A 26,981-nucleotide genomic window follows, 5' to 3' on the forward strand; every position below is an offset into this window, starting at 1 on the left:
ATCTTTTTTCTTTAGTCCACAAAGCATAGACAAGCTCTTCCAAAAATAGGAGTTAGAGTAAAGCAAAGATAATCTACAGGTCTATGAAACAACAATTGAACGCCATAAAAGAATCTACACATACAAAGGCACTCTAAGGGAATGTTTTCTTTGTATTGTATATAAAACTTTACATTACTAACATTCTGTGAATATTCACATTGGATATAAACAGATTAGGAAATACTGGAGCCAAAGCAGAGAGCAGCTAGATTGAATAAGAAAGGGGAGAGGGCAGGTACCTCTGAGGAGTTAAGAAATAAATTGAAGCAGCAGAGCAAAATTTGCTATCAAGATTTAGGAGCAGGACCAAGTCTCCCGAAAGCCTTTGCTCTTCCTCTTCCCTTGATCTGTCCTAGGTAATCATTTAAAACGGTTAGGTACTCTAATGATCCAGAGAACCCCACAAAATCATGCAAGTCCAGGGGCTCAAATCTCCGGGTCCACTTCAAGAACACCCATGAAACAGCCCAAGATACCAAGGGCATGCATATTTGAAAATCTACCAAGTATTTGAAAGATGACACAACGAAGAAACAATGTGTTCCCTTCGGGCGATATAATGGTGGAGTTGGCAGGTGTGCCCAGGCTAAGCAGTGGGGTTGGACACAGGGTTGCTGGCCCAAAAAGAGCATTGAATTCTTGCTGCACATGCTTAAAAATGCAGAGAGGAACGCAGAATTGAAGGGTTTGGATGTGGATTCTCTTGTCATTGAGCATATCCAGGTTAACAAGGCTCCCAAAATGCGACAGCATACTTACAGGGCTCATGGTTGAATCAACCCATACATGAGCTCTCCTTGCCATATTGAGATGATACTTACTGAAAAGGAACAAATTGTTCCTAAATCAGAAGAGGAAGTTGCTCAAAAGAAAAAGATATCCCAGAAGAAACTGAAGAAACAAAAGCTTATGGCACGGGAGTAAATATAACATTAGAATGCAAATAAAAGTGAAATGAAAACATTTGTTACAGTAAAAAAAAAAAAAAGATTTAGGAGCAGAATGATATTGTTGTTTAATGTCAAGCAATTAGTTATTTAGGTTGGTATTCTTTCTTCTGTACAAAAAATACTCACTCTCAAAGTGCTTATAATCTATTTGGAAAAACCACTAATGAAGGTCTGGTCACAAGATCGACAAGATGGAGTACTAGACATTTTCTCCAGTCTGCATTAACTCTAAAAAAAAAAAAAATCCAAAAAAAGTACTACCCACCAGAGGTAGAATACTTATAGCTGTTTCCACAAGACTATAAAGGAAAAAGGTCCAATAAGGTAAAAACAGCCTTATGATTCAACAGTGGAGAGAGCCACCAGCCTCCACACTCTAGGAGGGCACACAAACTGAAGCACTTGCTTATGCTCTGGGACCCACTCTACTGATGCCCTTCCCCCATCATCTTATTGTAACAACACAAAGACACACTTCTTCCCAGATTCATGGAGGGTGGAAGGTACAGTGGAGAAAGAGAGTATACCATGACTTCCCACCTTCCTGGGGTGGCAACTCTCCCCCATAGGTGAATCAATGTATTTTGTGGGTCTAAATTGCAGAAGAGAATGACAATGGAGGAGATGAGAGGTGGAGGATATAAGGGAATATGTGATAATACTCTAATAAAATCCATATTAAAAAAAAAAAACAAAGCAAGAAGAGGATCTACAAGAGAACAGATGAGATAACAATGGGGGAGTAACTAAAACAGGAGCAAAGAAAGAGTGAGAATTCAATTCATTGGGGAGGGAGGGGGCGCCCTCCCACAGAGGGAGAGATATTCCCAATGGAAGGAGGAGACCTTACAATTTGTCTAATTGGGACAGAGTTGTTGCACAAATAGTTTACTTTTGCGAAAGTGATGTGCTTTCCATGGACAACATCTTGTCTCAAGAGAAGGAAAATCCAACCTACTGGAAATAACTAGCAACCAGCACTCAGAGAGGAGTTTCGCATGGGTAGGGTTAAGGGTAGAATTAGATCAAACAATTTGGGACTCAGGAAAATTTCTACTTTGGAACAACACTTCTATCCTCATTATCTCCCCCAGGAATTGATACTTCTAGGAGTGAGGCACCATAGACAAAAAGAATGAGGAGGCAAGATCTACAAGACAATAGCACAGAAAATGGTCAGAGGAGGAAATTCAAATTTGGTCCTTTAGAAGTTTTAATTCATGAAGAACACAAAAAGGCTAAATAAGTAATAATATGTATATAGAACATGAATCAAAAAATAGAAATTCAGAAGAGACAGAAAGAACTGATGAAGAGAACACAGTAAAGAAATACTTAGAAAAAAGTGCAGAGAAAACTACTTGAAATTATTAACAACTTTAGAAAAGCTGCAGGATACAATAAACTCACATAAATCATCAGCATTTTTATATATTACCAACAAAGTCCAACAGCAAGATACAGAAAGAGAAATTCCATTTAAAATAACCGTAGACAATATAAAATACTTATGAGTCTACCTTCCAAGACAAACGCTGGAACTATATGAACACAACTATAAAACACTTTTCATACAAATGAAGTCAAATCTAAACAGCTGGAAAAATATTAACTGGTCATGGGTAGTCTAAGCCAATATAATAAAAATGACAGTTCTACCTAAATTAATCTATTTATTCAGTGCCATACCAAACTATCAAAAATTATTTTATATATCTAGAAAAAATAGTAACAAAATTCTATCTGGAAAAACAAAAGCCCAAGGATATCAAAGGAATCAATGAAAAAAAATTCCAAAAAAAAAAAAAGGTGGTCTAGCCATAACACATCTCAAACTATATTGTAAAGCAATAATTTTCAAAACAATCTGGTACTGGCTAAGAAATAGAGTGGTGGATCAGTGGAATAGATTAGGTACAAATTACATTGTAATAAATTTATTATAATTACATTATAATAAATAAAAAATAAAAAGCAAGTATATAATAAATCTAATGATCTAAGCTCTTGGAACAAAAACTCATTATTTGACAAAAATTGCTGGGAAAACTGGAAAACGGTATGGCAGAAACTAGGTATAGACCAACATGTCACACCCTTTTGTTCTAAAAGCTTGGATATAAGAGCATTACAAATGTAAAATAGTTAATTTTATTATATAAAATTAAGAAGGTTTTGCACAAACAAAGCCAATGCAACCAAGATTAGAAGGGTAGCAGAAAGAGAGAGAATAATTTTTACAACCAGTGTCTTGGATAAAGGCCTTGTTTCCAAAATATATAGAGAACTGAGTCAAATTTATAAGAGTACAAGTAGTTCCCCAAATGATAAATAGTCAAAGAATATATATGAACAGGCAGTTTTCAGATGAAGAAATTAAAGCTATTTATAGTCATATGAAAAAATGCTTTAAATCACTGATTAGAGAAATACAAATGAAAATAACTCTGAGGTATCACCTCACATCTACCTGGCTAATATGACAAAAAAGGAAAATGCTGTTTTTGGGAGGGGAGATGGGAAAGCTGAGACACTGATGCCCTGTTGGTGGAGTTGTGAATTGATCCAACCAATCTGAAGAGCAAAATCCCCACTTTACAGATAAGATAACTGAGGCACAGAGGTTTTAGTGACTTGCCCAGGGTCACACAGCTAGTAAATATCTGAGGATTTGAACTCGGGTCTTCCTGACTCCAGGTTCTGGGTAGGGAGTTTCTTTCTGCTTGTATTTATATTCCCACTGGTTAGCACAGTGTCTGGAACATAGAAAGCACTTAAGAAATGCTTGTTGATTTGACTTGACGTATTGATATCCCCTCTCAAATGCTTTAATGTCACAGTTCCTCAAGCTACTCTATTCCCATAACCTATTATTTCCCTTCACCTCAGTTATACAAAGATTTCCATACCTTTGACCTTGCCATCATCTCAAAGTGTTCCATTTCCATGTTCATGAACTTTGAGATTCCTTTATTTGATCATAATCTCCTATTGTCCATCTTTCCCCATGACTTATGACTCTTAAATCTGTCCTTCATACCTATCATGACTTCTACTCTCTCCACCCCTCATAGTTCTTTCCCAGACTGTCACCTCTGCACTTGATTACATTTTTTTCCATTCCCTATCTCAGCTATGGATGAACTCAACTCAATTCTACATTATCCCTCATCCTCAATTCTTCTGTTCTCTTTCCTATTACCAATCATACCTCGCCCAGCCCCAACCCTAGATTACATCCACCATCCATCTCCTTTGCTATTTATATGCTACTGAACAGAACAGGAGGAAATCACAAAACAAAACTGATTGGGCCTTCACTTCCAGCAAAGCAAACATTCTATTCCTTCCTAAACGATTCACTATTTCACTCTCCAAAGCAACTGTTCCAAACTTTCACCTCTCTCCTTAAGTTTTTCCTTGGAATATCATCCCCTATCTTCTCAGCTGAGGGCCCTTCTTTATACTTTATTGAAAAAACTGAGATCTTTCACTAAGAGCTCCTTCTTCCCTCCTCCTCATCTCATATCACTAAGATATCCCTCTACTACATCCTGATTTAAGCTAGTTTCAGTTTGAGAGGTAGCCCTTCTTCTTGCCAAGGCAAATCCCTTTACATGTGCCCTAGAATCCCATCACCACACCTCCCCAACTTCTCAAGTAAATTGCCCCTACTATTATCCCTATTTTCTTATCTTCATTCTCTCCCTATCTACTGACTCCTTCCCTACTGCCTACAAATACGTCCACATCACCCTTCACTTGATTTGACCATCCTTGCATCTTATATTTTCCATTCCTCCTTTGTGACTAAACTTCAGAAAGCAGTCTACAATCAGTGTTCCTCCTTCCTTTCCTCTCACTCTCTTCTTAACCCTCTTCAGTCTGGTCTCTAAAATCATCATTCAACTGGCATTGCCCTCTCCAAGTGATCTCTTACCAGTGATCTCTTAAATGCCAAATCAAATGGCCTTTTCTTATTCTTGATCCTCTTTGATCCACGTGCAGCACCTGATATTGTCAATCACTTTCTCCCTCTGAATACTCTCCTCTAGAGTTTTTCATGACAGTGCTCTCATGGCTCTAATCCTATTAAATCTGACTTCTCCTTCTCTGTCTCTTGCTGATTCTTCATCTCATAACTCTGTTGATCGTCCAAGGTAAGGCTCTGTCCTAGTCCCTCTTCTCTTTTCTTTCAATACTATCTCAGTTGATGACTTCATCAGTTCCAATTATCTCCATTCAGATGATTCCCAGAGTAACAGATCTAATCCTAATCTTTGCTGAGATGTAGTAATAAATCTCCAAATGCCTCTTGGACATAGGCATCAGAAACTCAACATGCCCTATCAAAAGCCATTCATTATCTTTCCCCTCAAGTCATCCCTCATTCACAATCTTCCCAGTCATCTAGGTTCACAACCTTGATGTAATACTGATCATGTGCTCTGACTCAATCTAACTCACTCACATATATCCAAACCAGATGGAGGGAAGCAAATTAGAAGGATCCTACTATAGCCCAGGTCATGAGAGAATAAACTAGAGTAGTAGCTGTATAAATGGAAAAGAGGGATGTATATGACAGATACTGTGGAAGGAGAACCTACGACTTGGCAACTAATTGTATATGTGGAGTAAGGGAAAGTGAGGTACCCAAGATGACATGGACCTTGTGAACCTGGGTGACTAGAAATATGGTGGTGCCTAGGCTGAGTAACCTTTGGGGAAAAGTTAATGAGTTCTTTTTTGGACAGTGTGAGATGTCAAGGGGATATCCTATTTAAAATATCCTATAAGTAGTTGGTGATACGTAGGTCAAGAAAGGGGTTGGGGGTGCACAGAGCCAAGATGGAGAAGTGAAAGTAGTGACTTGCTTGAGCTCTCCCTCAAACCCCTCCAAATATCTGTAAAAAAAAAATGGTTCTAAACAAAACAGCAGAATCCACAAAAAGACAGGGTGAAACACATTTCCAGCCCAAGACAACCTGGATGGTTGATCAGAAAGGTATATCGTGCCGGGTGGGGATAGGAGCACACTTCAGCGTGGGCGCAAGCCACAGAGAACCTGGAGCAGGCCTTAGAGGACTGAATCACAGGCAGCTGTGGTGGTTTCCAGACTTCTCAATCCATGAAGACCAAAGACAACTTATAAGTGGGAAAAGTTTGTTTCTGCAGTAAGAAAGAGAAGCACGGGGTCCCAAGAGCCCCAGTTCCCGAGTGCGGCCCTGGGGCGGCAGCTGCTTCCTGAGTTTCTGGCCCACAGACTGAGGGGAAATCAGGTGGCTGATCAGAGGGGGATTGCAGGGATCTCTTTGCTGGTGCAGGATTCTCTTGCTTTGCCTGGGCTTGGATCTGGGTCACAATTCTGGGTGGTGGTCCTAGGGCAAGGAGGAGCGCTGGCGTGCCGAAGCTTGTAGCGTGGAGAGGAAATACTTCTTACAGTTCAAAGACAGAAAAGAGTGCTTGTGGTCACTCATAGACCGGAGCACAGGCCAGGAAAGGAGTAAACACCTCGGTCTTGATCATAGCACCTTGGAAGAAGTGAAAATTTACAGGTCCCTAGAAGTAGCTCTGAAAACAGCTGCACAAAACCCCTGAAGCTTGGGACAGTACATTCTCCACACTGGAAGCAGACCCCTACCTTAACGAAGAGTTTATAACTCAAGTAATTGGCTGGGATCATGAGCAAGCAGCACAAAAAAGAGTCAGGCTATATTATCTTACTTTGGTGACAAAGAAGATCAAAACATACAACCAGAAGAAGACAACAAAGTCAAAGTTCCTACATCCAAAGCCTCCAAGAAAAATATGAATTGGTCCCAGGTCATGCAAGAGCTCAAAAAGGATTTTGAGAAGCAAGTAAGATAAGTAGAGGAAAAACTGAGAGTGATGCTAAAGGAGACCCAAAAAAATACTGAAGAAAATAACACCTTAAAAAATAGCCTAACCCAAATGACAAAAGAAGTCCAAAAAGCCAATGAGGATTAGAATGCCCTAAAAAGCAAAATTGGCCAAATGGAAAAGGAAGTCTAAAAGCTTACTGAAGAAAATACTTCCTTGGGGCAGCGAGGTGGTGCAGTGGATAGAGCATCGGCCCTGGATTCAGGAGGACCTGAGTTCAAATCCGGCCTCAGACACATAATACTTACTAGGTGTATGACCTCGGGCAAGTCACTTAACCTCACTGCCTGGCCAAAAAAAAAAAAAAAGAAAAGAAAATACTTCCTTAAAAATTAGAATAGAGCTACCGGAAGCTAATGACTTTATGAGAAATCAAGACACTGTAAAACAAATCCAAAAGAATGAAAAATTAGAAAATAATGTGAAATATCTCATTGGAAAAACAACTGACCTGGAAAATAGGTCCAGTAGAGATAATTTAAAAATTATTGGACTATCTGAAAGCCATGATCAAAAAAAGAGCCTAGACATCATCTTTCAAGAAATTATCAAGGAAAACTGCCCTGAGGGCAAAATAGAGGCTGAAAAAATCCACTGATCACCTCCTGAAAGAGATCCCCAAAGGAAAACTCCTAGGAATACTGTAGCCAAATTCCAGAGTTCCCAGGTCAAGGAGAAAATATTGCAAGCAGCCAGAAAGAAACAATTGTGGAAACACAATCAGAGTAACACAAGATTTAGCAGCTTCTACATTAAGGGACCACAGGGCATGGAATATAATATTCTGGAGGGTAAAGGAGAAAGGATTACAACCAAGAATCACCTACCCAGCAAAACTGAGTATAATCCTTCAGGGGAAAAAATGGTCATTCAGTGAAACAGAGGACTTTCAAGCATTCTTGATGAAAAGACCAGAGCTGAATAGAAAATCTGACTTTCAAATACAAGACTCAAGTGGAACATGAAGAGGCAAACAGGAAAGAGAAATCATAAGAGACTTATTAAGGTTGAGCTGTTTACATTCCTACATGGAAAGATGATATTTGTAACTCATGAAGCCTTTGTCAGTATTAGGGTAGTTGGAGTGAAAAAATTATATGTATGTATGTAAATAGATAGATAGATAGATAAAGGGCACACGGTGAGTTGAAGATGAAGGGGTGATATCTAGAGAATAAAATTAAGTGGTGAGAGAGGATTATACTGGAAAAAGGAGAAAGGGAGAGGTAGAATGGGGTAAATTATCTCACAAAAAAAAAAACCAGAAAAGAAAAGGCTCTTACAGTGGAGGGGGAACAGGGGAAGGTGAGAGAGAATGAGTGAATCTTACTCTCATCAGATTTGGCTTAAGGAGGGAATAACACACACACTCAATTGGGTATGGAAATCTATCTTACCCTATAGGAAAATAGGGGGGAAGGGGACAAGAGAGCAGGGACATGATGGACGGGAGGGCAGATTGGGACAGGGGGTAATCAGAAGCAAACACTTCTGAGGAGGGACAGGGTCGAAAGAAAGAATAGAATAAATGGGGGGCAGAATAGGATTAAGGGAAATAGTTAGTTTTTCACAACATGACTACTATGGAAGTGTTTTGCATAACTGCACATGTATAACCTGTACTGAGTTGCTTGCTTTTCAATGAGGGTGGGTGGGGAGGGAGGAAGGGAGAAAATTTGGAACCCAAAGTTTTAAAAACACATGTTTTAAAAAAAAAAAAAACTTTTCACATGCAACTGGGAAATAAGAAAAAGAGGAAATGGGGTACAGAAATCTATCCTGCCCTACAGGAAAATACAAGGGGAAGGGGATAAGGGGGGGGGGGAGACAGAAGGGAGGGCAGACTAGGGGAAGGGGTATTCAGAATGCATGCCATCTTGGGGTGGGAGGAAGGGCAAGGGGGTGAAAATTTGGAACTCACTGTGGAAGTGAATGTTGCAAACTAAAAATAAATAAATTTTTTTAAAAAAAGGAAAGCGGGGCTGAATGAATATATACAATCTCTTTAAGTCTATCTGCAGAAAGATGGTAGCTGTATAGAGATAGTAAGTAGCTAATGAGTTCACAAAGTGATATAGTATAGACAGAGGAGCTCAGGATAGAACCTTGGGATTTACCCAAAGTAAAAGGACAGGACATGGATAATGATCCAACAAAGGAGACTGGGGAGTGATCAATTTCCCAGGCAAGTAGGAGGAAGGGGGTCAGAAAAACTCGAGGAAATAGTAGCAAAGAAAAAAACAGCAGTCAACAGTATCAAATGTTTTAGAAGTCAAGAGGGATGAGGTCTATTAAATACAACTTTCAAAGAACTTGCCGTTACAGCATTATTGTTCAAAGAGGCATGAATTTTACAGTTATGGTACTTTCATAAAAGGCAATATGGCCTAGTGGTTAGAAAGCCACAAAAACACCTAGATTGATGTTCTGCCTTTGAAATATATTCTGAACAATTTAATTATCCTTTCAGTGTCCCCCATCAACTCTCTAAATTATAGAATGACTGTGGATCTGCCCTGGTGATTCACATTGGTATAGAAAGTTCCATAAAAATCATAAAATTTTCCATAAAGTTTCCATAAAATCAGAGGTACAGTTCCCCAAAAAATATTTTAAGAGAAGATACATCAGGGCTTGAGATTGCAGTGATAACTCTTATGGTCTTTGAATTTAAGTAGCTTAGCTTTTACAGCACTTAGCAGAACAGCTGCTATGTGTTAGTAGTGCTGGCTGCTTTATTCTCCAAAGAGACAACTTAAATATATTTGGTAAATTAATTTAGAAGCTTTAGCTTGCAGCAGTTCTAGGTTAAAACTAGATGAATGTCTCCATTTAAGAGAAACCCAGGGAGTGAATTTAGAAATGTGTTTGTATTAAGAATACTGTTGAGTAAATCAAGTTAATACTTAAAGACTTCTGGCTTGCCTTAGAATCCTATGCCATTTTAAAATAGCTACTAAATGTGTTATTTATGTAACATGTGATTCAAGATATCTTGTAATGATAACAGCTTCTTCCCACAGCAGTCAGGTTAAGTTTAGTTAAGTGATTTGTTGTTATAGATGCATTTATTTGGTTTTTTGCTTCCTGCCATATTCATTAATTAGTATTCATGGAAAATAAGGAAGCTGGCGTCACTGGATCAAGGAACATTACATATGTGGGTTGCTGTGTAAGGTAGAGATTGGAAAGATTTTGGGGTGAGTTAGGTTATGAATGGCTTTGAACAAATAAAGGATTTTGTATTTGATCCTAGAGGTGGTAGGGAGCCTTTGGAGTTTATTGAATGACATAGTCAGACCTGTGCCTTAGAAAAATATCAAAACAAAGGATTTGAGAAGGCTATTTCTGAAGGGATGGATCAGTCTATTGATTCATCTCTTGGCTCTGGGCATTTTCTCTGGCTCTCCTACAAGTCTAGAATGCTTTTCTTCCACCTCTGGGTTTCACTGGCTTCCTTCAAGTTCAAATAAAGTCCCAACTAAAATTCTACCTTCTACAGGAAGCCTTTACCCAACCCCTCTTAATTCTAGCTTTTTCTCTGTTAATTAAGTCCTATTTATCCTATGTATATACAGGCGGTCTGTACATAGCATTGCATCAACAGACTTAATCCAATAGCAGTATTATAGATTTAGAGCTTTACTAACCACTGAATATATCTAATTAGATGCCCTGGCAATGCTTCAAATTCAATACATAAAAAATCAAATTCTGCTTTAAAACCCTACAATCTTACCTATAATCTAGCTCCTCTTCCCCCTGACTTTCCTTTTAAGTTATTACATCATCATCCATCACTCATGCTGTAAACCATCAAGTCATCTTTGAATCCCTCCAATATCCAATTACCAAATTCTCTCCATCCTACCTCTGATGAATGTACTTTCTTTCATCTTCCCCACTACTCTCACAGAATTTCAGAATTGAAAGGATTGCAAGGATTTCTGAAAGAGACAGATCTCTACAACAAGCAACCATCCCAGCCCTTGCTTGAAGACCTCCAGTAAAAAAGCAACCACTATTTTTCCATGGAAGGCCATTCCATTTTTGGATCACTCTAATCGTTAGGAATGTATTCCTTACATAAAACCTAAGTTTGCTTCTTCACACCTTGTTACCACTGCATCTAATTCTACCTTTTGCAGCCAAGCAAAATCAGTTTAATTCTTCTTCCACAAAAGGGTTCTTTAAAAACCTTAAGACAACTGTTATATTTTCTCCTTTTTTTTGGTTACACACTTTCATCTCAATTGATACTGCCACCACCCTACTTCAGGTCCTTATTATCCCTTGAGTGGGTTATTACCTGGTCTTAGAATTATATATTTAGAGTTAGAAGGACCCTTAAAGGTCATTTAGTCCAATTTTACAGATGAGGAAACTGAGACCCAGAAAAGATAAAAATCTTATTGAAGGTCACAAACATATGTAAGAAATAGATCTGGTATTTGAATCAGATTCTAACTCCAAATCCAACACTTTCTTTAATCCACCAGTAACCCTGAATTTAATCTTTCCCCCACCCAACATACCACCAACTAGTGGTACAGTACAATAGAACCCCGGATCTGGAATCAGAAAGACTTGAGTTCAATTACAGCCTCAGGCACTTTTTAACTGTGTAATCCTGAGCAAGTCACAACCTCTGTCTGACTCAGGCTATTTCATCTGTGAAATGGAGATGATAATAATAACACCAACCTGTCAGGGTTGTTGCATGGGTAAAATCGGATATTTGTAAAGCATTTTGCAATGAAAAGGGCTATATAAAAGCCATTATATAGATTAATTACAAATTATAGCATCATATATTAGGAGCTGAAAGTGACCTTAGGGGATACCTACAAGCCATGTTGCCCCTCCTTCAAGCCTCCTCTTTTGTTGCCTCCCACCAGGACTCAGTCTTCTACCTCTTCATTCCTTAGCCATGATCAGTCAAGCTTAGACCTACTTTAATCAGGCCTGAGCCAACTGTAACTTTCCCTGCCTCCCTTTCCAAGTTTTACTCCAGTATTTGTGTAGTCTCTTTGAATATAAGTGCCTATGGGTCAGAGACAGTCTTGCTTATTATTTATTTGTATCCCAGCACTTAGCAAGATTCCAGGTACATTAAGTGCTTAAAAATGCTATTTTTATTCATTCACTAATCCATCTAGGAACCCCCCCCTCATCTAATAAATGAGGTAACTGAGGTTCAGGGAGGTAAAGTGACTTGCCCAAGGTCACATAAGGAATAAGTAGAGAGATCAGCTGGGCTTAGAGTAATAAGACCTGAGCTAAAATCTGGCCTTGAACACTTAATAGCTATGTGACCCCAGGTGAGTCACTTAAACTTTGTCTTAGTTTCCCAATCTATATAATGGGAGTAATGATGGCACCTCAAGGTTATGGTGAAGATAAAATGAGATATATGTAAAGTGTTTTGCAAACCTTAAAGCAATATATAAATGCTGGCATTTATTAAGTAACAGAACCGTGATTTATACCCAGATATTCTGACTCCAAATTCAGACTGCTTCCACTATTCTTCAGTAATGGCTTTGATTCTCTTTGCTATCAATCACTTCCCCAACTTCCACCCACTCAAAAATATTGACATCTAAGGTCCTCAATGGTTTGATCTCAACATATCCTTTTAGTAGCTGGTAATCACTATAATGTCCAATAGTCTTTATACCCCAAATTCTGTTGGCTGACTGTGTGAGGAATACTTTTTAGACATAGAATATGTGGGCAGGAACAAAAGAAATAAAAAGATACAATATCAGACTTTGGGGAGCTTACAGCCTAGCCAGGACATCCAGCCACACTTATAAAATGGCATACAGCTAAAAAGTGCAAAATAACATAGTAAAAGAATAGGAAATAGGGGCAGCTAGGTGGCACAGTGAATAGAGCATCGGCCGTGGAGTCAGGAGGATCTGAGTTCAAATCCGACCTCAGATACATAACACTCACCAGCTGTGTGACCCTGAGCAAGTCACTTAACCCCATTGCTTAGCAGAGAAAAAAAAAATAGGAAATAAAGGACTGCTCAGAATGGGATAACGACAATTAGAGAAGACTTCTTAGAAAAAGGTAAATTTTGAACCAGCCCTTGAAGAAAATGATGGATATAGACTGGGAGAGAGATGGAGAGGTCACTTTTAAGTGGGAGTGATGACAAAGACAAGGGGACTGTAGTGGAAATTAACATGTTTTCAAAAGAACATCTATTAGACTCCTCTCACTTGAATATAATTCAATTCACCAAATATTTCTTGAGTATCCACTCAATCTGTAAGGTACTGTGCTGGAAGCTGCAGTAGATTCAAATAAAACACTGTTAAATTCTTTGAGGGAAAGATCTTCCTAGGAAGAGGAATCTGACACAATACAAAAAAAAAAAAAACTACCACAGAATATGTGCCAAATGACGGAAGCGATAAGGAAAAATCAGGGTTGTGAAGGACACAGCATTTGAACAGGCCTTGAAAGATGAATACAATTTCAATAGGCAGAGATTCAGAATAGAAATTAATATACTGTGTTGGAAAACAATCAGAGAGGATATGAAAGATAACAGTCATTGGAACAGTTCAAGGAGAGGCAAAAGTCACTAAACTTTTGACCCTCTACTGGGTATATATCACCTTTCACCCTTCACAGAAGTCAAAAGGAGAAAAGCTTTATATATACCAGTCAGGCAATCAATAAACATTTGTTAAATGTCCACTGATATTGAACACTCTGCTAAGTGCTGAGGATACAAATGTGGGTGGGAGTGGAGAGGACCAGGTTATGAAAGGTTTTGAATGCTAGGAGATTATATATTTGAGTCTGGAAGTAATAGAGATTCACTGGAGTTTATTGAGCAGGGTGGGGGGAAAGGGATAGGATCAGACCTGTGCTTTCAGAAGCACATCCTGACACCTGAGGGGAGGATGGACCTGAATGGGAGATGACTTATGGCAAGAAAATGACTGTGGTCTATTATTACAATGGTCCAGGCATGAACTGATGATGATTTGGGTCAAGATGGTGGCAATGTCAGAGGACAGAAGGGGGCATATGCAAGAGATGTCAAGGAGGTAAAATCAATAGGACTTAGCATCAGACTGGATATGGCTGGTGAGAGAGTGAGGAGTTGAGGATGATACTTAGGTTGCAAGCCTGAGGGACCTGGAGGATAGTGGTACATTCAATATTAAGAGGAAAGTTAGGAAGAGGAGAGGGTTTAGGGAGCAGGGAAATAATGAATTCAGTTCTGGATATATTAAGTTTAAGATGGCATAAGAATATTCACAGGAGCACTTCCTATAGTAGCAAAAAAGTAAAAAAGATGGAAACAAAATAGTTAACAAATTTAGGTATATGAGTATTACAGAATATTGCCATGACTTAAGGAATGACAAATTTGAGGAATTCAGAGAAACACAGAAAGACTTATGTGAACTGATGCAGAATGAAGCAAAACCAGCAAAATAATCTATACAATGATTATAATAATATAAATGACTAAGAATGCTAAATAGTTTTAATGATCAATACTGGCTTCAGAGGAGCAATGAGGAAATGAATTCTCCTCCTATCAGGAGAAAAAGGGGTCACCAAGACTGATTCACTGCCAGGTTATCCTTTGTTTATGCAAAAAAAGGAAAAAAAGTTATTCTAGCAGCTAGAATGTATTAGTTAAGAACAAGTGGCAGAGAGGCTAATTAGGAAACTGTTGCAATTATCTATATATTAGATGATCTGGTTGTAGACTATTGAGCTATGAAAATTGTAAAAGAATAGATGATTCTAAAATATATCAATTAGACTTGAATGTGGGATATGAAAGAACAAGATTCAAAACAACTCTAAGGTTTTGAATCTAGAGAAAAGGGAAAATGACAACATGAAGCAATATATTTCTTCATATTTTAATCATCCTGAAAAATCAAAAGACTCCACCAGATAAATTAAATCTACTCTGAAAGTTAGTATGACAAATTTTGTAAGTGCTTGTGAGGGACTGTCTGATGTTGGCTACTGCCAAGTGGGGGTTGTGGCAAGATGGGGTAGGAACGGGATATTAGGAAGTAACCCCCGAGGCAAGGGCTGTGGTAGGTGGAGTTGTGGTGAACTGGGATGGGCTGGATACAGAGAAGTCCTGAGGCAGGGAGCTGTGCCACGTGGGAGTGGGACGGCAGAGGACGAGTTCCCTTTGCTTAGTCCCCTCCCTAAGTGCAACGTCAACCCCAGACGCCTCCTTCCTGTGTCCTTCCTGACTTCCTGGGTCACGTACCTTCCCTTTGTGTAGCACTGACCCCAGACGCCTCCTCCCGGTATCTGGGCCTGACTTCCTAGGTCACGTGATCTCTCTTTGTCTATGCACTAATCCCAGACGCCTCCTTCCTGTACCCGGTCCTAGCCTCCTGCGTCACTTCCTCTCCCTTGGTGCACTAAACTCAGACATCCCCTTCCGGTATCTGACCCTACAATCATTGACTAGTAGGCGGGCTGAGGAGGAGGGGCTAAGCAGGTACTTAAGGAACGATCGTGGTCGGATCACGAGCTCTCTTTGCTCCTGCTCTCTTGCTATGACCTTCCTGCTTGGCCTTGCTGTGATGGTCTCTGAATAAAGCTCGGGTGTTGGCACCTCCTGGTAGGCTCGTCTCTGTGTTTATCCGGTTGGGGACCAAAGACTGGTAAGTATGACTCTGGCAGCCTGCTCCTTATAGGAGGAGAGTGCACGGCGCAGCCAGCACAAGTGCTTTTCTATTTGTATATATATATATATATAATCCATAATACTGTGAAATCAAACTCATAAACCAAGTCTGAGATTTTAATAGAAGATGAGTAACAAGTTTATTTATAAGACACAGACAAACTATTCCTAAACACTAATAGTAGTTCAGTAAAGTGCCAATATATGGCAAAGAAAACAGAATCAGCACGGAAGTCAGGGAGACCTAATTTTGGTCCAGTCTCTGACGCACATAAGGTAGGTAACAATGGGCAAGTTACTTGATTTCTCAGTGTCTCAGACAGAATGGGCAGTTTGTACACACGACTCATAAAATCACAAGAAAAAAAATAAAACAACTCCGTATTTTAATAGATCTATGACCTCACTGATGTGGGTATTCTGATGATTCATCAATGTCTTACCATAATTCTTGCACAGAGGGGTCCAACAACATGTTAGGTAGCGTCTTCCTCTAGGTCTCTCCATTATATGGATAGCAATATGGAATTTCAGTTGTCCAAATATTAAACAATCAATAAATACTTATTAAGTGTCTACTATTTCCTAAGTGCTAGAGATAAAAAAGAAGCAAAAGACAGTTCTTACTCTAAAGGAGCTTACAATTTAATGGGGGAGAAAACATGCAAGCAAAAAGATACAAAGCAAGCTATATAGAGTATAAATAGGAAATAATTAGCAGAGGGGAGGCACTAGAATTAAAAGTGGTTGGGAAAGGCTTTCCAGTAAAATTTGGGGTTTTAGTTGGGACTTAAAGGAAATCAGGGAAGTAAGTAGGCAGAGAGGAAGAGAGAGAGCACACAGGCATGCAGGCCAGAGGAAATGCCCCAACCTGAGAGATGCAGTAGCTCATTCATGGAACAGGAGGAGAGGCCAGTATAATTGGACAGAAGGGTACATGTCGTGGAGTATGGTATAAGAAGACTGAAAAAGTGAATGGCTTTTGAGCTTACCAAGTGGGGAGTGACATGATTGGAACTTGCACTTTAGGAAAAATCACTTTAGTGGTTGAATGGAAGATGGACTGGAATGGGAAAGACTTGAGGCAGGAAGACCCATTTTGTGTAAAAGCATAGAAACAAAAGATAGAAAGTAGTGTGTGAGAAACAGCAAGCAAGCTTGTTTTGGTTTTATTGTAGAATCAACAATTATTTTTCACCCCCCTTTTGTAATAACACAGTTTCTCTTATTAGTGGAGATGATTGCAGTAGCCCAGGCATGTAATAATGAAGAACTACACTAGAGCAGTAGCAGTGTCAGAGCAGAGAAGGGGATACATTTAAGAGATGTTGCGAAGGTAAAATTGACAGGCCTTGGCAACAGATTGGGTATGGGGGCGTGAAGTGTGAATTCAGTCAAAGGGTCGCACTTGAGGACCTAGCAGGCCACATGTGACCTTAAGGCTGCAGGTTCCCCACCCTTGGACTAGGAGGATGGTACTGCCCTCTAGCCCTCTACAGCAATAGGCAAGGTGGAAGACAGGGACAATTTAAGGGGAAAGACAATGAGTTTCATTTTGGACGCAATGAGTTTAATACATCTACAATACAGCCAATTCAAAATATCTGAAAGACAGTTGGAGAAGACTGGAGGTTAACAGAGTTTTTCTGATTTCCAAGGTCTAAAATGCTCACACTGAAAATTTTATAATTAGTATAAACTGACTCTTACACAACTCTGAATTTATCTTGAGCGAATTTCATGTTACTAGATTCAGCCCAATGCTAGCCTGTCAAGATCCTTTTGAATCATGATGTCATCCACTATGTTAGATACACCTCCTAGACTTGTGTCATGTCTTTTATACATTTACCATTTTTTAGAATCAATAGTTTGTTTAAAGAAGCCAGACTGGAGCTGATTTAACTGTATGTCATAACTTCAGCTGATTTTTATTTCCTCTAATTTGATGTTGATATTTATCTTTGCTCTAAGAAACTGATCTCGCTCCACAAAAATGACTGATATATAGATTTTGTTCTAATGTCCACTAACAGGAGAACCTTTATTACAAAAGGAAGGTAACATATTTGTTGATTCTACAATCAAGCCAAAACTAGCCTGCTTGCTGTTCTCCACACACTACTTTCTATCTCCAGTTTCCTGCCTTTACATAAGCTGTGTCTCTATATTCCTGTAATGAACTCCTCACCTAATCTCTATCTGTTACTATCCCTATCTTCCTTCAAGGTGCCTCCTACTTGAGTCCTAGATGATAGCATCTCTCCCTCACCTAAAATTCTTATATTTTCTTTGCAAATATTTTAAGTTTATTTACACATGTACATGTTATTTCCAATAATGTATGCTCCTTAAGGACAGAGAAGATTTCATCTATATCTTTGTACCTCTAGAATCTAGTAAGGTGCCTGGCACATGGGGTGAGTTAATCATGGTGGTAAGAGAGGCTTGTGAAGCACAGAAAGAGAGGACTAATAGAATTTCCCAACTGAGAGACTGAGTTAACAATCAGGGAGAATTTCTTAAGACATTTCTAAAGTTCTACACTTAATTTTTATTTTGTGAAGAGCCATTATAAAGAAAATTCCTGAGATGTGAATTATCATCATGAGAGAACAGTGTACCTAAAGGTGAGAAGTCAATGAAAGTATTTATGAGTATTTTATTCCATGTCTTCTGCTTTTGAAGAGTACAGAAATAACTCTGGCTATAAATTTTTCTTCAGACATTGTAAAAAATTATTTATGTCTTTGATTAACAACAACAATGTGATAAGAAGTACAAGCAATACGTGTACCACAGACTACCAATATCCCATGATTGAGTGTCATCTCTAAACCCTACTACAGTGATATAAGGTAGAGGGCAGGAACAGGAAAAATCGGAAACTGGGGGGAGGGGGGTAAGAGAAGAAGCCAGATTATGAAAGACTTTAAAGGACCAAACATGGGATTTTATATCTGTTCCTGTAGGTGATAGGGAGACACTAGTATTTATTGAGTGGGGAAGGGAAGAAGACCTGATCAGACCAGACTTTAAGAAGATCACTTTGAGGATGGACTAGAGAGGGGAATGATTTAGGGTAGGAAGACCAACCAGAAATACTCTTGTTAAAAAGAAAAGAGTAGGGGCAACTAGGTGGAGCAGGAGATAGAGCACCAGCCCTGGAGTCAGGAGGACCTGAGTTCAAATCCGACCTCAGACACTTGACACGTAGTAGCTGTGTGACCCTAGGCAAGTCACTTAACTCCATTGCCCAGTCAAAAAAAAAAAAGAGTAATTTTTAACCCACTCCTTTATAGTCTCAGCTTTATAAAACTTCTCACTATATATGTTACAGATTAGTGTTCTTAGAAAAGTATTTAAAATTAACCCTGTAAAGCAATGACATTTACAAATGCTTGTAAACTATAAATATATTGGTAGAACTGGGACTTTAAAGGAAATCTTTAGTGAGTTATTTTGTAGATAAAAGAAAAATCACCCTCAAACTGAGCTGTCCAGTATATCTGAAATTTTATATATTCAGTTTTTACACAATAATACACCAAAAAGACTAAGTCTTTAAATAAGTAGGTAAAATAAAGCTATTTCCGTACAATGGAAACATTTCTCAACCCTACTGTACCATGTGCCCCAGAAATGTTTTCCCCATCCTTCATTTTATTTGACTAAAAGCCACAAAACTGGGGGGCAGCTAGGTGGTGCAGTGAATAGAGCTCTGGTCTTGGAGTCAGGAGGACCTGAGTTCAAATCCAGCCTCAGACGCTTAACACTTACTAGCTGCGTGACCCTGGGCAAGTCACTTAACTCCTATTGCCTCACCAAAAAGGGGGGGGGGGGGGGGCAACAAAACCCAAAGGCATTTTTCTTAATCTTGTTAAGTCAAAATTAATGTAACATTTAACCAGGGTATCTTTATATCTATTCCTACAGGACATTTTATTTTTTCACAATTATTGTTTAATGTGAAGAAATTATCTAAAGAGAAACTGACTTTATCAGTGTTAATATAATCTGATTTTTTCAATTCAGACTTTAAGTTCATATATAGCTATGATTTTACTTCACAGGAAGAAGGAATAGCAGGAGATAAATCCCAAGTACCCTCGGCTTTAATAAGCCGAGTATATATTCTATGGCAAATAGGGTAATTTTAAGTATTACATAAGCCATTTGTTGGCATGATCTCCTCATTTAGAAGTATGCAAAGGGTATATATACCTTCCCTGTGATAAGTAAGCAAGCTTCCTACAACACCTTACTACCCTCTCTAAAGGCTGCCAGCCCTATCTATAAAATAAATCTGAGCTCTTTGGTAATGTATCCTTAACCTTGAGACTTACCATCCCCAAGCAAATATACTCTCTCACAAAACATCCCTGTAGATGAGCACAGGAGCGACAAGAGAGACTATTTCTTTTACTATTAATGTTAATCAAGAAATATGAACCAAGTTTCAAAGCTGCATTCCCTGAATCATGGAGACCACTGTCACTGATATCATGGGAGGGAAGGGAAAAAAGAGAAGGAGGAAAGTGAATGAGGGAGGGAGAGAGGGAGTAAAGAAGGAAAGGAAAGAAAGGGAAAGGAAAGGAAAAGGAAAAGGGAAAGGGAAGGAAAGGAAAGCAAAAAGGAAAGAAAAGCAAAGCAAAGGAAAGAAAAGCAAAGCAAAGCAAAGGAGAAGTTTGGAGCTACCATTAAAAGAATTGCTATAAATATTTTTTTACATATAGATCTTTTCAATTGCTTTAATTTCTTTGGGATATAGGCCCAACAGTGGTTTATCTGTGTCAAGGGACATGAACAGTTTGGAAATAAGAAGCTACTGACCACCAAAGTGGTTGAGGGAAACCACCCTTGTGCAGCTCCCCTTCCAGCCTTGTTCCACTCCTAAGGCAGCCTCTTTATCAGAAGCCTCAGGTGTCCCAGAATCTCTATCCATGGAAACAATTATCCCATCCCTAAGAAGACTTATGTCCCTGGGTCTCTTCTCCCCTAGGGCTTGGTATTCCAAGGTGCAATGTCTCGCTCTATGCTCTTAATTTTAATTAAAAAGTGGATGTGAGGGAGCCTTTTGTGCTGGTTGCCCTGGGAACTGGAATTGCTAGTTACAGCCCTGAATGGAAGAACCAGGATTTAGACCAAGATTTCCTGTCTCTGTGTACAGTGCTCTTTCCACTAAGTCATGCTGCATGCTGTTGTTTTACCTCTGAAAGACAAAACAAACAAACAAACAAAAAAACCTATCTTATGACACTTACATTCTTATGTTCTACCCTGAATTATGGTTATCTAAGTACTTATATTATTCTCCTCTTCCATTCTAATACCAGACTTTAAGCTCTTTCAGGGCAAAGACTATCTTAATCAACTTTAAATACACTGACATTACTCTGCACATAGCATATTTGCCAAAAAAAAATTTGAAGAGCTGAATAAGTCTTGAATTCTGTCCTTTAAGTGTTTTTATTTTTAACAGTTATGCTTATTTTTAATTCAATCATTTTAAAATTAATCTGTCCCTTTTACAAGCCATCATCCTCTTCTCTCCCACTAAGCAATTATTTAAAAAAATCCCTCGGGGGGGGCAGCTAGGTGGTGTAGTGGATAGAGCATCAGCCCTGAAGTCAGGAGTAACTGAGTTTAAATCTGGCCTCAGACCAAACACTTGACACTTACTAGCTGTGTGACCCTGGACAAGTCACTTAACCCCAATTGCCTAAAAAAAAAAAAACAAAAAAAAAACCCTCAATATACGTCTACACAGTCTTGCAAAACCATCTGCCACATCAGCCATGTCTGAAAACAATCATTTTCTGAATTTTAAATTCATCATCTCTCTATCAGGAGGTAAGTAGAATGCTTCATCTTCATTGTTTTGGACTCATTGTTTTTCATTGTATTGATCAAAATTCTCAAGTCCTTCAAAATTGTTTTTCTCTATAATGTAATCATTGCATAAACTGTTCTCCTAGTTCTACTCACTTCTCTCTGCATCAGTTCATAAAAGTCTTCCCAGTTCCCAGTCCATTTCATCATCCATTACACTCATATTACACAATATGGTTCAGCCATTCCTCAATATAAGGAAACCCCTTCAGTTTTCAGTTTGGGACTACCATTAAAAGAACTGCTATAAATTGTTTTTATGTATAGATCTGTTCAATTGCTTTAATTTCTTTGGGATATAGGCCCAACAGTGGTTTATCTGCATCAAAGGACATGAATGGTTTGGGAACTTTGGACATATTTTGGACAGTTCATTCTGGAATAGCTCCACCAAGCTATAGCTCCACCAAGAGCAAACTACTATGTACCTATTTTCCTTCAGTCTCTCCAGTAGTGATCATTTTTCTCTATTGTCATCTTTGCCAGTTTAATAGGGAAAAGGTTACTTTACTTTAATTTGAGTTTATCTAATTAGTAGTGATTTGGAGCATTTTCATGTAATTATTGATAGCTTGGACTTCTTTCACAAACATGTTATAATGACCATTTATCAATTAGGAAATGGCTTTGCATCTTATAAATTTGAACTGCTTCCTTATACATCTTAGAAGTGAAACCTTTCTTGAAGATACTTATTGCTGAGATTTTCCCCCCAGGTATCTGTTTCCCTTCTAATTAATACTACATTAAATTTATGGTGAAAAAGTTCAGAGAAAGGACAGCTTCAAAAAAATATTTTTACAAAAAGGTTAAATTTGCCTCTCCTAATAAATAGTACAGTTGGTCTCAGAGACAAGGGTAGAAGCAACTCGTAAAAACTATTCATTCCTTAAAATACCAACCTTGATTTAAATATACACATATATACACACACACACACATTTTATTAGTGCCTTCTATCTTTACATCAGTCATTTTTCCACCCACTCCAAAAAATAAAAAGTTGAGCAAAACGTCTAATACAGTGTCTGTATCTGACAAAGAATACAATATTCAGTCCTAGCAGTCACCTACCTTTCTACCCTGAGGAAGGAAATATGTATTATCTGTTCACTGGAACAACTTTGGTGAAATAGTCCCTGTTTACTCAATGAGCAAAGATAATGGCATAGAAGAAAGCGCACAGTCCAGCTCTCTCCCAGAATTATTCAAACACAGACTGAAGAATATCAGACTGGTTCATAACTGAGAAATCCAAGAAGAAAATGGAATGGATCATTCTTTCACAATAGTTCAGGTTAGGGAGCTGTGAGGGACTGCCTGATGTTGACAACTACCAGGTGGGCACTGTGGCAAGATTAGGGTAAGCTCTGGATATATTTTTGGAAGTCGAGGCAGGGGCTGTGGTAGGCGGAGTCGTGGTGAACTGGGATGGGCTGGGTACGGAGAAGCCCTGAGGCAGTGGGCAGTGCTATGTGAGATAAGCTGGGTGCAAGGAAGTAGCCGGAGCTTGTGCTCCTGAGGCAAGGGGCGGTGCCACATGGGAGTGGGACGCAGAGGACTGAGTTCCCTTTGCTTAGTCCCCTCCCTAAATGCAACGTCAACCCCAGACGCCTCCATCTTGTGACCTTCCTGATTTCCTGGGTCCCTTTGTGTAGCACTGACCCCAGACCCCTCCTCCCAGTATCTGAGTCTGACTTCCTAGGTCACGTACTCTGTCTATGCACTAATCCCAGACGCCTCCTTCCTGTATCCGGTCCTAGCCTCCTACGTCACTCCCTCCCCCTTGGTGTGCTAAACTCAGACAGCCCCTTCCGGTATCTGACCCTACAATCATTGGCTAGTAAGCGAGCTGGGGAGGAGGGGCTAAGTAGGTACTTAAGGATGAGCATGGTCAGATCATGTGCTCTCTCTTGGCTCCTGCTCTGTTGCTCTGGCCTTGCTGCTTGGGCTTGCTGTGATGGCCACTGAATAAAGCTCTGGTGTTGGCGCCTCCCAATGGCTCATCTCTGTGTGTTTATCCGGCTGAGAACCAAAGACTCGAGAGTGAGTATGACTCTGGCAGCCTGCTCCTTATAGGAGGAGAGGGTCGGCGTGGCCAACACAAGGTCGGCGCAGCCGGTACAGGGAGCCAGTGAGAAGCTTGCAGGCATTGAGGAGGGAAGACCAAGAAGGTCTGTACAGATGGGAATCAGGATGTGGCCTATGACTGTGCACCATTATTTTGTATATTGTAATTGGTGTTTATATGCCTAACAGTAATACTTTTATGTTTAAAGGACAGGGGTACAGAAATATGCTTTTACGTAGTAAGCAGAGAATAATTACTTTTGAAAACCATGGAGTCAGGAAAGATGTCAGCTTTGAGCATGGTGGTAAAGCAGCCAGAAGCAGCAGAAAGTATAATGAGAGAAGTCAAACAAGACTAGAAAGGAAGTTCACAGAACTGTAGAGGGCAGGTATTAACTAATTATTGAACTATACTTTTTCCTGTATATTTTGGTCCCAAAATAACACGAGGACAAATATTATGTATATACACATAGTTTGTTTTAAATGAAACAACATAATAAACAAAGTAAAAAAGAGATGGTCTATTTCCAGCTATCTTACATCAACAGAGATTTCTACGAATAAATGCAGTCCAATGAGTTTATAACCCCCATCAGTAAACAGTGAGTTGGGCCCAGCATCCAAGAGGAAGAAAACAGGCTGGATTGCCTACAGAAAACTGCCAAAAATTTTAATGACCTCAAGCTTTTCTCTGAAATGAAAAGTTTATCTTTTTCATACCAATATCTTTTTGGTGATGGTAAATGGTTTCAAGTCATAGAACACTAAAATCTTCCCAAAAATGAAGTTAAAAATTACCCAAAAAAGCAATAAAGAAGCACACAATAGGATGAGGAGATGTGATACATCACAAATGAGGAATTACAAAAGAAAAATGTTATAAAAGCATAACAAGAAATAAATGTATAATCAAAAAAAGATAGTATGGTCATTAGACAAGAGCAAAAGATAAATGCTTAAAAAGTCCACATGGTAGAGCGGTATCCTCAAGATGTCAAGAGAAAGTGAAAAAAGTCGCTATTACATTCAGAGAATACCAGATGGAGAACTTATGGGAAGAAATGGAAATAGACAAGAGTTGAAAAGGATGGAAAGGTATGAATGGGTTGCAATAGTCTTCTAATCTGGTCTGCAATCTGGTTTGTCATATCATCACTGAACTGAAACTGCTCTTTCCAAAGCCCCAGTTACTTGCCACATCTAATGGCCTCTTCTCAATCCTCATCCTTCTTGACGTCTTTGCACCATTTGAGACTGCTGGCCACCCTCTCTACTCTCTAGGTTTTCATGATATCGTTCTCCCTTGGTTCTCCACCTACCTCTCTAACCATTTCTGAATATCCTTTGCTGGCTCTTCATCCATGTATATCCCCACAGGACTGACTTCCACTCTTCTCTTCACCCTTTAATTTGGCAGTCTGATCAGCTCTAATATGGTATAAGCAATCTGTGGGGATCTATATATCACCCCCCCCAATCTCTCTCTTCTGAGTTCCAGCCCTGCATCACCAGCTGCCTATTGGACATTTCCAAGGGTATGTCCCAGAGGCATTTCTAAAAGTCAACACATCCAAAAGAGAATTCATTATCTTTCTCCTAAAACCCATTCCTCTTCCAAAATTCCCCATTACTTTCAAAAGCACCACCATCCTCCCAGTCACCAAGTCTGTAATCTTAGTGTCACCCTCAACTCCTCATTCACTCTCACTCGACACTTCCAATCAATTGCCATTTCTTGTTGCTTCTTTCCCCACGACATCTCAGACATTCCTGTCTCTCCATTCACATAACCATCCCCCCAGAACAGTCTTATCACCTCTTGCTCTGATGATTACAATAGACTTGTAATTCGTCTCCCTCCCTCCAGTCTCTCCCCACTCCAATCCAACCACCACACAGTTGCCAAAGTGATTTTCCTAAAGCACAAAATTTTTCTGTAGGAGTAGGGTCACACCCTTACTTAATAAATTCCAATGAGTCCCTATTACCTCCAGAATCAAATATAAAGTCGTCTGGCATTTAAAATTCTTCACAATCTAGCCTAATCCTACATTGTACGATTTATTATTATGCATTTATTATTATGCCTTAGTTCTCAGTATGCAATGTGCAGTGTAGCCATTATGACTTACTTGCTGTCTCCCACACATGATGACATTCCATCTCCCATGCCTTTCCGTATGGCTGTGTTGCATGTCTAGAATGTTCTCCATCTTTACTTCTGTCTCTTTGGATCTTTGGTTTCCTTTAAGACTCAGCTCATATGTCACCTTCTGCCAGAGGCCTTTACTGTCCTTCCCAGCTACTAATTAGTTCCAGTTTAATATTACCTTCTATCTTCTCTGTATGTATCTAGCATATATTTATGTACATGTTGTCTCCCCCATTAGAATGTAAGCACTTTGTGATAGGGACTGTTTTTGCTTTTTCTTTGTATCCACAACTTTTAGAATAAAACCTGGTATATACTGTAATATTACTTATACTTCAATGCTTAATTGATTGGAAAGAATGCTTACATAAATGAAATCACAGAATCAATAAATTCTAGAGTTAAAAGGGATCCCAGTGGCCATCTAGACCAGTGGTATCAAACTCAAATAGAAACAGGGCCACTAAAGCATACATAAGGATCCCTAGTCACATTTTGACTTAGAAGACAATATGTTAATATTATATATGTTTTATTGTATTTTTAATTTTTTAAAATATTTCTCTATTACATTTTAATCTGGGTGGGTTTCATGCAGGACTGTTATATATGACACCTCTAATCTAGACCAAACCATACCTTAAAAAGCATCCCCACTACAATAAGCCTAAAAAGTAATCATTTGGCCTCTGCTAGAACATTTCCAGTGAGGAGGGAGCCCTACGTCTTAAGGCAGCCCACTCCCTATTGGAAATGTTTACAGACAGGAAGCCTAAATTAGTATCTTTGCAGATTCTACTCAGTGCTCCCAGTTCTGCCCTCAGGAGCTAAATACAACAGAATCCTTGTTCCAAAGGCCAACCTTTCAGCATATGAAGGCAGCTATTATTTTCCCCCAGTAGGCCTTCTAGTATTCTCCAGGCTAAATATCTCCAGTTCCTTCAAATGATCTTTATATGTCATGGATTACAAGCCTTTCAGTATCCTGTTGTCTTCCACTAGACATTCTTCAGCTTACCAATGTTTTCTCTAAAATGTGTTGTCCAGAAATGAATACAATAACTCAGATATGGTCCGACCAAGGTAAAATATGTGACAAAACTGACACCTCCTTTTTCACAGAAGCTAAGCCTTTTAGGTAGCCTAAGAACTAAGATAGCTTTTTTGACTGCCATTAACCACTACTGCCTGATACGGAACTTGTAGTCCACCTGAGGTGCATGTTGGAGTAAGAGAGCAACAAGTCTTTGCAGGGATAGGGGGAGTCAGG

General features: G+C 39.1%; 1 protein-coding gene and 1 pseudogene across 4 annotated transcripts in view; one reads left to right on the forward strand and one right to left on the reverse strand.

Moving 5' to 3' along the window:
* Positions 1-26,981, reverse strand: part of UACA (uveal autoantigen with coiled-coil domains and ankyrin repeats) — a 141,113-nt gene that overhangs the window by 61,700 nt on the left and 52,432 nt on the right. The gene's annotated exons all lie outside the window — the stretch shown is intronic.
* Positions 511-1,003, forward strand: LOC114035533 (annotated as a pseudogene).

Source organism: Vombatus ursinus, unplaced genomic scaffold (assembly GCF_900497805.2).
Source record: "Vombatus ursinus unplaced genomic scaffold, bare-nosed wombat genome assembly UNPS02009205.1, whole genome shotgun sequence".
NCBI classification, from domain to species: Eukaryota; Metazoa; Chordata; class Mammalia; order Diprotodontia; family Vombatidae; genus Vombatus; species Vombatus ursinus.